At 39.4% G+C, this 8,956-nt stretch overlaps 1 non-coding gene across 1 annotated transcript; it reads right to left on the reverse strand.

Annotated features, from left to right (window-relative positions):
• Window positions 1–1,622: 1,622 nt before the first annotated feature.
• Window positions 1,623–1,730, reverse strand: LOC148580685 (small nucleolar RNA R71). Its single transcript, XR_015899668.1, has one exon. It is a non-coding gene; the product is annotated as a small nucleolar RNA R71 (small nucleolar RNA).
• Between the last annotated feature and the right edge of the window lie 7,226 nt (window positions 1,731–8,956).

Consider the following 8,956-nt stretch of genomic DNA (forward strand, 5'->3'; position numbering starts at 1 on the left):
TCTTGATTTTTGTTAGAAAGCTTTCGGTCTTAATTCAATTGGATAGTTGTCTTGAGATAGAAGCTATCCATAATTGGAATTCTTTGGAGCCTTGAGAGGAATGAAGAATTCACACTAGAATTGCTTTCTCACATTGGATTAGATTGGGGTTTGGTTGGATATAGTGACATGTAATCTTACCAACACTTTGATCTATGAATTTTTGTGGTATAGTCAGTGACCGAACTTCAACTCTTCCCATGAGCAATTAAATCAAGACATCGGCCAATTGTTCATGCTTAGAGAGATTGGTGAGCCAAGACATTGGGATCCAATCATCTAAGATTGCCAAGTAATGTCAATAAATGCATTGATTGAGGAAGAGGTGAAAATGATTTGATCCGGAGAATTCAATATCTCCTAAAACCCAATTAATTTCCCATCTCTGATCTACCCATTCAATTTTACATTATGCATCTTTACTTTCATGCTTAACTCCCTGATCCCATTTAATTTTCAGCAATTTAAGATTCTGTCATTTAATTTCTAGCCAATTAATTTATATTCATTTACTTTCTTGCAATTTAAGTTTCCCACCAATTTTAATTTCTGCAATCCCAATTTTAATTTTGATTTCGCTCAAATAGCACAATTCCTCAATTATAATTTCTCGATCTACCAATCCTTGTGGGATTCGACCTCACTCTTTTGTGAGTTTTTATTTGATGACAATCCGGTGCACTTACCGGAAGGAATTTTGTTGAGAGGCAAATTCCCGCGTATCAAGTTTATGGCGCCGTTGCCGGGGATTGGTTTTGTGTTGACAATTACTAAATTGAAGGATAACTAGATTGAGCACTTTACTTTTTCCTTTGAGTAATTGAATTTTAATTCTAGTTGTTCATTTAATTTCTGCACTTTTAGTTGTTTTTCTTGAATTTTATCTTACTGCTTTACTTTCCAGCAAGCTAACCTACTAACTATTTGATAAATTATTCTAACCAAGCTAACTATACTCTGTTTTAGTAGACTCTACACTTGCTGTTTCTTGTACTTGTTCATTCTATGACAGGTAGGAGAAAGGAAACTTCAACTTCCTTTGATAGTGAACCGAAAAGAACCTTCCTAAGATTAAGGAGGGAAGTAAGAGGAAAAAAGGTTGTTGGTGCAGAAGAAGAGGAGGAATACTTTGATATAACCATGGAGGATGATACGAAAAACCATTATGAAGGAGAGGTGAACAATCATGTCAAGCTAACCCAGCTGGACAAGAGAGGAGAGTTCTGGGATCGTACATCAATCCAAACCTAGGAAACTGTGGCAGCAGCATTCAGAGGCCAACTATCCATCCTAATAACTTCGAATTGAAACCTCAGCTCATAACTCTTGTGCAAAACAACTGTTCTTATAGAGGAAGTGCCCAAGAGGATTCTAATGAGCATCTCACTAAATTTCAAAGGATATGTGACACGGTTAAGTCTAATGGTGTTCATCCTGACACCTATAGATTGCTACTGTTTCCATTTTCTTTGAGGGACAAAGCATCAAAATGGTTGGAATCATTCCCAAAGGAAAGCCTGACAACCTGGGAAGATGTAATGAACAAATTCTTGACAAGTTTCTGCCCTCCACAAAAGGTAAATAGGCTAAGAATTAAAGTTCAAACATTCAGACAGCTGGATGGTGAGACCATTTATGAAGCCTGGGAGAGATTCAAGAATTTTACAAGAAAATATCCCCTTGACATGTTTAATGAGTGGGTACAAATTCATATCTTCTATGAAGGGTTGAATCATGAATCAAAAGAAGGCTGTAGACCACTCATCTGGAGGTTCACTTAACAAGAAGAAGACCATTGAAGAAGCCATTGATGTGATAGAGACAGTTGCTGACAATGAGTATTTTTATGCCTCAGATAGGAGCAACAACAGGGGAGTCTTGGAATTAAATCAAATGGATGCAATCCTGGCTCAGAACAAGATGATCACCAAGCAACTTGCTGAATTGACCAAGCAAATGGAGAAGAATCAGGCTGCAGCTATCCACACTCAACCATCACCCCAAGAAGAGTTAGAGATAGAAGAAAGAGTTAACTGGGAGGAAGCTAATTAACTTGGGAATTCATCTAGAAAAACCAATGATCCTTACTCCAAAACCTATAACTCTGGTTGGAGAAACACCCAAACTTTGGGTGGGGGAACCAACAAAACCAAGGCCAAGACCATAGACCTCATAATCCAACCTAGTACAACCACTCCACTCACCAAAAATCCAACCAACGACCATATCAGACCACACAAAACACTTATTCACACCCACCATATCAAAACCATAACAACCACTCTCAACACCCCAATTCAAACCAACTGTCACCACATGAGAATGATAGAATGGCCAGGATGGAAGTCATGCTTGCAAACCTTTGCAAGGAGTGTAAGGACATAAAGAAATTCAAGGAAGATGTGAGAGGGAGTATAAAAAGCCGAGGAGAGGTTATTAAGAATCAAGAAGCTCAAGTAGGACATCTCTCACAGCAAATTCCAAAGTCCACTGATAGTTTTCCAAGTGACACAGAGAAAAATCCAAGAGGGGAAATGAAGAAGGTGAGATGGGAAGAGTGTAAGGCGGTGACTCTTGCAAATGAAGAAATTCTGGACGAAGACACCAGCAAACCAATAGAGCACAGCCAAGGAAACTCCCAGAGCAGCATCGAGAAAAAGGAACAAGGAACTAGATCTGCACAAAGAAAAGACTCAACAAGGAAGGAAACTTTGAAGCCTTATGTGCCAAAGGCACCATTTCCCCAAAGACTCAAGGGAGATGAGAAAGAAAAGTCATATTCAAGATTCCTAAATATGTTTGCATCTCTCAGTGTAAACATTCCCTACCTCGAAATCCTCAAACAGATGCCTACTTGTATCAAGTGGATGAAGGAGCTACTAGCCAGGAAGAGCAACCTAAAAGGTGGCCAAATGGTGGTGATGAACAAGGAATGCAATTCTCTCATTCAAAGAGACGTACTTGATGAGCAGATAATTTATACCCTTTTTGGCATTGTTTTTACATAGTTTTTAGTATGTTTTAGTAACTTTTTATTATATTTTTATTAGTTTTTATGCAAAAATCACATTTCTGGACTTTACTATGAGTTTATGTATTTTTTTTATAATTTCAGGTATTTTCTGGCTGAAATTGAGGGACCTGAGCAAAAATCTGATTCAGAGGCTGAAAAAGGACTGCAGATGCTGTTGGATTCTAACCCTCCTGCACCCAAAATAGATTTTCTAGAGCTACCAAAGTCCAATTGGCGTGATCTGAATTGCGTTGGAAAGTAGACATCCTAGGCTTTCTAGCAATATATAATAGTCTATGCTTTGCCCGAAATTTGATGACCCAAATTAGTGCTAAAAGCCAGCCTAAAACTTTCTGGCGTAAAGCGCTAGAACTGGCACTAAAACTGTCGTAAAACGCCCAAACTGGCACCCAAGCTGGCGTTTAACTCCAAGGACAGCCTATGCACGAAAAAGCTTCAATTCTCAGCCCAAGAACACACCAAGTGGGCCCCAGAAGTAGATTTCTGCACTATCTGCATTGAGTTACTCATTTTCTGTAAACCTAATTTACTAGTTTACTATAAATAGCACTTTTTACTATTGTATTCATATCTATCTCTAGACGTTTAGTCCTTAGACCTTTGGAATGGAGGCATGGTTCACTTATGTATTTTCTACGGTGGAGTTTCTACACCCTATAGATTAAGGTGTAGAGCTCTACTGTTCTTCATGAATTAATGCAATTACTACTATTTTCTATTCAATCATGCTTGATTCTATTCTAAGATACTCACTCGTACTTCAATCTGGAGAATGATATGATCCGTGACACTCATCATTATTCTCAATTCTATGAACGTGTGCCTGACAACCACTTCCGTTCTATCTGAGCTCAACGTAGTCATTGGGTGACAGCTTGAGTGCGTATCTCTTGGGTATCTAATACACGGACCGAGTCCGTGAGATTAGTATCTTCGTGATATAGGCTAGAACCAATTGGCAGCATTCCTGAGATCCGAAAAGTCTAAACCTTATCTTTGGTATTCCGAGTAGGATCTGGGAAGGGATGACTGTGATGAACTTCAAACCTACGAATGTTGGGCGCAGTGACAGTATGCAAAAGGATCAATGGATCCTATTCCGATGCTAGCAGGAACCGACAGATGATTAGCCATGCGGTAGCTGTGCCTGGTATTTTTCATCCGAGATGAGAAATCTGACAGTTGATTAGCCGTGCATAAATTGTAGAGGACCATTTTCATTGAGAGGATCCTATAGCTTGCCATGGAAAGGATCACTCATGGTTGGAAGAAGACAATAGAAAAGCAGAGGTTCAGAAGCAACAAAGCATCTCCAGACGCTTATTTGAAATTTCCACCAATGAATTACATAAGTAACTTTATTTAATTTTATGTTTTATTTATCTTTTCATTATCAAAACCTCATAACCATTTAAATCCGCCTGACTGGGATTTGCAAGATGACCATAGCTTGCTTTAAGCTGACAATCTCCGTGGGATCGACCTTTACTCACGTAAGGTTCATTACTTGGACGACCCAGTGCACTTGCTGGTTAGTTGTGCGGAGTTGTGAAAAGTGTGAATCACAATTTTGTGCACCAGTACTCCTGAAGAAAAAAGATCCAAATAGCTTTCATATTCCCTGTATCATAGGAGAAACAAAAATTGACAGAGGATTTTGTGATCTAGGAGCTAGCATAAATGCGATTCCTCTATCTCTAATGAAAAATTGCAAATCAATGAGGTGAGATTGATAAATTACAATTTTGTGATTTATATTGTGTAGAATTCGGAGGTTTTGTCAATATTTTTTCACACTTATTCAAAAGAATTGCATGATTTTATGTTCCCTTCCTAATATTTCTCCATGATGAAAAACATGCTTATTTTGCCTTAGAATTGCTACATTTTGATCCTCTTTTATTGCCATTCAATGCCGTGATGTATTTGTTGAGTGATTTCGGGATTTATAGGGCAAGAATGGCCTAGAAGAGAGAAGGAAAGCATGCACAAGAGGAAGGAACATGAAGACTTGGATTTTGGGAACTTCAGCATGGGCGCGCACGCACACTTCACGCGCACGCGTGGATGTGGATAGCTGGAAGCGGCGCACAAGGATGGTCGCATCCGCGCGGATCAGAGAAATCCCACCGACGCACACGCATACCTGGTGCGCACGCGTGGATCACAAAAGCAATCGGCGCGCATGCGCGGAAGGCTGCACGTGACCTCATTAAAGGAAATCATGCCTGGCAATTTCTGAGGCTCATCAGGCCCAAATTCAAGCTGTTTCTGCATGGAAAAGACCCAAGGATGCTAGGGGAAAGGGGGGATGAATCATTTTACACTTAGACACAATTTTTAGCTAGTTTTGGTTCTTTGTTCTTATAGAGAGAGAAATCCTTGTTCCTCTCTAGATCTAGCTTTAATTTGATCTTCCCTTGTTGAATTTTGAATTGGATCTTGTTAATTACTAGTTTTAATTGTTTAATTTAGATTCTCTAGTATAATTGTGTTTATATCTTGTTTTAGTTTTATGTTTCCTTGTTGTTTGTCATTTTATATTCATTTCATGAATCTTTTAGATCTTGATTTGTTATTGTTACATTGATGATTTCCATGATTAATTGTGTTATTTGAGTGATTGTATGTTGATCATTGTTAGTGGGTACTTGTTAGTTTCAATTTAATTGCAAATTGAAAATGTCTTTTATTAATGCTTACCATGTGTTTGATGAAATATTTCCTTTGATTATGGAGTAGTTTTCTTTACTCTTGGCATAAGCTAAGGGAATTGAGTGACCTTGAGTCATTGGGTCTCATTGAATTGGTGATTTGAGAACCCTAGGTGATCAATTTGATACCCATTGACACTAACCCACTACTAATCTAATTAGTATATAGGTTGGGACTTATGGGTTGATGTGATCAAATCTATTTAAAGTACTTCAAGCCTAGGAGTAGACAATACGTACTTAAGGTTTTTGAGAAGTAGACTTAGTGGGTTGGTACCTCATAGTTGTCAATGTTTGATATGGAGACAAGGATGGCGATCTCAATTCCCATGCTTAGCCAAGAGTTGCTTTTATCATTCCTATTTGAAAACCCAAAAATCTTGATTGCTTTGTCGTAGTTATAGTTACTTGTTTAGTTTAGAATAGAATTACATTGAATGTTACTTCATTAGTTTGGAATTACTTAAATCTTGCTTTAGTCAATTGAATTAGTTTCTTGCATTCCAATCTTGCTTGTTAAGATTCCTAGTTTAATTTCTTGCTCATGACTTGCAACCCCGGATTTCTAACCAAAGTTGAAGCACATGTTTGCCCATTCCATGTGAGACGACCCAAGGTTTGAATACTTCGGTTATTTTTATTAGGGTTGAACTTGTGACAACCAAAATCCCTTTCTAAATTTGATACTCGAGGATTGTTGTTGGGTAGAGCTATACTTGCAATGGGATTTTATTGAGAAATTCTATACCGACATAGTCCACGAGGCGATCAAATTTTTAGTGCCGTTGCCGGGGAATGGTTGCAACATATGCCTTGATATTGGTTATGTGAATATGTGAATATTGTAGATAGTTTACTTTCTTTTAATACTTAGCTATAGTTTAGATTTCTTTTGTATGTGTGCTATGACTCCCAAGTTTGATAACTCGGTCTCAACTAAATTCTAGCTTAGCCGAGTTTGATCCTGAGATGGAAAAAACCTTGTTACACACTCGGCAAGCTAGACGGCAGTTGGACTATACGGCTAGTACTTCGGTCTCTCTTGAGGAACATACCGAATCACTAGACGGTACCGAGAGTGACTTGGAGTCTGCTACTTCCTATTCTTCTGTTGGTACTACTAATACATCTTTGCATCCTACAGGTGAGCCATACATGGCGGAGCCATGACGGATCACTTTGCATGAGCAAGGAGCTCTGGATATCATACTTCAACCTTTGTAAGCAAGGTATCCCAACCTTGAGCCAAACTTTGAGTTGAAGAGTAGCTTGATAAATCTACTTCCTAAGTATCATGGGTTGCCTAGTCAAGACCCAATCCGACATCTAAGAGACTTTCAAGTTGCTTGTTCTACGGCTCGAAGGCATGGAGCCAATGAGTTGGCTATTATGGTTTTTGCCTTTCCTTTCTCTCTTGAAGGGCAAGCAAAGATGTGGTTTTATTCACAACCGGATGAGATTGTGACCAATTGGGATTTCTTGATAAGAGAGTTTCTAGATAAATTCTTTCCACCGGAGAAGACCAACTATATTCGGAAGGAGATTTCGGGTATAATGCAAAAAGACCAAGAGAGTTTGTATGAGTATTAGATTCGGTTCAAGAGGCTATTGGAATCTTGTCCACACCACGGATTGAACACTCACTTGCTCATTAGTTACTTCACCGAAGTTCTTTGTGCGGAAGATAGAAGATTGCTCACCTCTTCTAGTGGCAGTTCCCTTTCAAAGAACAAGACGGAAGGAGAAGCTTAGAAATTGATAAATGATGTTGCCGAGGCTACACAACATGTAAGGGTGAGAAGTAATCCTCTCAAGCTTGTGATAGAACCGTCCCCTTCCGAAGCAAGCTTAACCAAGGCGCTTGGGGACATGACCACTATCCTCACGCAAATACAAAAAGATCAAAAGGAATACTACTCCATCCAAGCCATCCAAGCCCCACCCCAAGTTGCTCAACTTCAAGGCCCTCCTAGTGTTTATGGTTTGTGCTCTAGCACCACACATTACACCGATCAATGCCATCAAATTCAAGAGGAGCATGCCCTTGTTGTGGCCAATGTGAACTATAACAACCGTCCGCCCTATCCTTCTCAAGGCCAAAACAACTACTCTCATGGTAGTAATCAAAATCAAGGGTGGAGGGATAATGCACAAGGGAGCAATCAAAACCAAAGATGGAATAACTCTTCTTCTCATTACAACAACAACCAATCTGCATCCTAATACCACCACCACAACAAAAACCACCAAGCCAACCAAAATCACCACAACCAAAACTAAAACAACTACACCAAATACTAAGCGCCACACCAAAGACAACAATCCAACCAATCCTCTTCATCTTTCACTAATCAGTTTGATGAGCTTAGAGCCTCTATGGAGAAACGGGACGATAGCTACAAGGCTCAATTCGATACCATGGGCGCTCAATTGGCTAATCTTACCAACATGATTTTGAAGATGTCCATGTCCTCCTCCAACAACACCAACCAACCCTCAAGCTCTTCTAGCCTTCCTTCCTAACCCCAACCAAATCCCAAGGGCGGTCTCAACACCATCATTCTACGGTCGAGGACTACTTTGGAGGAGATACTTCCTAGGGTCATGGAAGACATTCATGAGGAAGAAGTGGTTGTTGAAGCTCCACATGAAGAAGAGGAGGTAGACAAAAGGCATGATGAAGAAGGAGTAAGCCTCAAGGAACCCAAGAGGAAAGCTATATTGGATGAGTCCATTTCTATCCCATTCCCTTCATTGGTGAAGAAAGCAAAGAAGATCCCGGAATTTGATTTGAACATGCTTCAAGTGTTTAAGAAGGTTGAGGTAACCATACCTCTTCTTGATGCTATCCAACAAATTCCAAAGTATGCAAAATTTTTGAAAGACTTGTGCACACACAAGGATAGGATAGGAGAGTTGGAGACATTATCCTTGGGTAGTTCAATTTCTTCCTTGATAAAACCTATTCCAAAGAAATGTGGTGACCCTGGACCTTTTTTGGTGTCTTGTTGTATTGGTGGGCACACCTTTCATGACTGTATGTGTGACCTAGGAGCTTGCGTAAGCATGATGTCACTTTCTATCTTTGTGCGGTTGAATTTAGCTCCATTAAAAAAGTTGGCGGTGAACTTTGTCTTAGCCGATAAGAGTGTGATCACTGTGATGAGAA

Source organism: Arachis ipaensis, chromosome B10, assembly GCF_059453495.1.
Source record: "Arachis ipaensis isolate K30076 ecotype BB chromosome B10, ASM5945349v1, whole genome shotgun sequence".
Classification (NCBI taxonomy): Eukaryota; Viridiplantae; Streptophyta; class Magnoliopsida; order Fabales; family Fabaceae; genus Arachis; species Arachis ipaensis.